At 42.0% G+C, this 1311-nt stretch overlaps 1 non-coding gene across 1 annotated transcript; it reads right to left on the bottom strand.

Moving 5' to 3' along the window:
• Positions 1 to 538: 538 nt before the first annotated feature.
• On the bottom strand, positions 539 to 645 carry LOC127108536 (small nucleolar RNA R71). Its single transcript, XR_007796068.1, has one exon. It is a non-coding gene; the product is annotated as a small nucleolar RNA R71 (small nucleolar RNA).
• Positions 646 to 1311: the final 666 nt, after the last annotated feature.

Here is a 1311-nt window from a genome sequence, read left to right as displayed (position 1 = left end):
TCAAATTTCGTACCCTGTTGTTACACCGTCTAGACTAAGGCATTATTAGCCGGTAAATGCGAAGAACCCGTAGTACCAGAAATTTAGTAGATCCTTTAGCGGAACCTGAACATTACACTCGTACACGCCTCTTACTCATCCGAACTAAGAAAGCTATGACCGAGAATCGCGACCGGAGACCTCTTAAGGAATTTTCCTAACCCTCTGACGAGGAACCTAGTTCGAGTATAGTAAACCCCCTTATTCCTGCTAACAATTTCGAACTAAAATCGTCTTTGTTGTAATTAGTGCAACAGAACCAATATGTGGGTCTCACAACTTAGAACCCGAATCAATATTTAAAAGTTTTTATCCAACTAGCCGACACCTTTAAATCTAATGGCGCTTCACCCGACGCTATCCGTTTAAGATTATTTCCTTTCTCCCTCAGGGATAGAGCACGTTCATGGTTAGATTCACTTCCAGCTAATTCAATAACTACCTGGGAAGACCTTAGGAGAGTATTCCTTGTTAGATATTTCCCCCTAGTAAGACTGTTGTTCTTCGAAACCAAATAACTAGATTTACTCAAAACCAAGGAGAATCGCTTTTCGAAGCTTGGGAGAGATATAAAGAGCTATTAAGAGTCTGCCCACACCATGGCCTAGAAAATGGATGATCATTCATACCTTCTACAATGGACTCCATTATAAAACCAAGATGAGCATCGACGTTGCCGCTGGTGGCGCGCTGATGAACAAACCTTACCCAAAAGCTTGTGACCTAATTGAGGATATGGCCCAAAACCATTACCAATGGGGAACTGAACGAGCATCAATAGAGAAAAAGGAGACCCAAGGTGGAATACATGAGATAAGCTCTCTAGACATGATGCAGGCGAAAATGGACGCTTTAGCCCTTAGGGTCGAACATATGTCTACAAACACTAACACCGCAGCAGTAGTCCACACAGAGTGTGAACTCTGTGGATCTAAAGGACATGAATCGGCGGAGTGTAACCTTTTGAACGACCTGAACACCGACCAAGTGAATTACGCCCAAGGTAACCCATTTTCAAACACTTACAACCCTGGATGGAAGAATCATCCGAATTTCTCCTATAAAAACCAGAACCCTATACAAAATCATGCACCTCAGATAGCGTAAGGTTATCAATCCCAAAAACCAAACCAAGCTATGCAAGTTGTGCCCTAGAAGTCTAACCTTGAGAAAATCATGGAGAGCTTTATATCGGGCCAGACTCAGCAAAATAAAGAATTCCAAAACCAAAACATTCACGTAATCGAACTTATAACACAATTAGGAACCAAG

The sequence above is a fragment of the Lathyrus oleraceus genome, chromosome 7 (genome assembly GCF_024323335.1).
Source record: "Lathyrus oleraceus cultivar Zhongwan6 chromosome 7, CAAS_Psat_ZW6_1.0, whole genome shotgun sequence".
NCBI classification, from domain to species: domain Eukaryota; kingdom Viridiplantae; phylum Streptophyta; class Magnoliopsida; order Fabales; family Fabaceae; genus Lathyrus; species Lathyrus oleraceus.
This window is presented reverse-complemented; position numbering and strand designations above follow the sequence as displayed.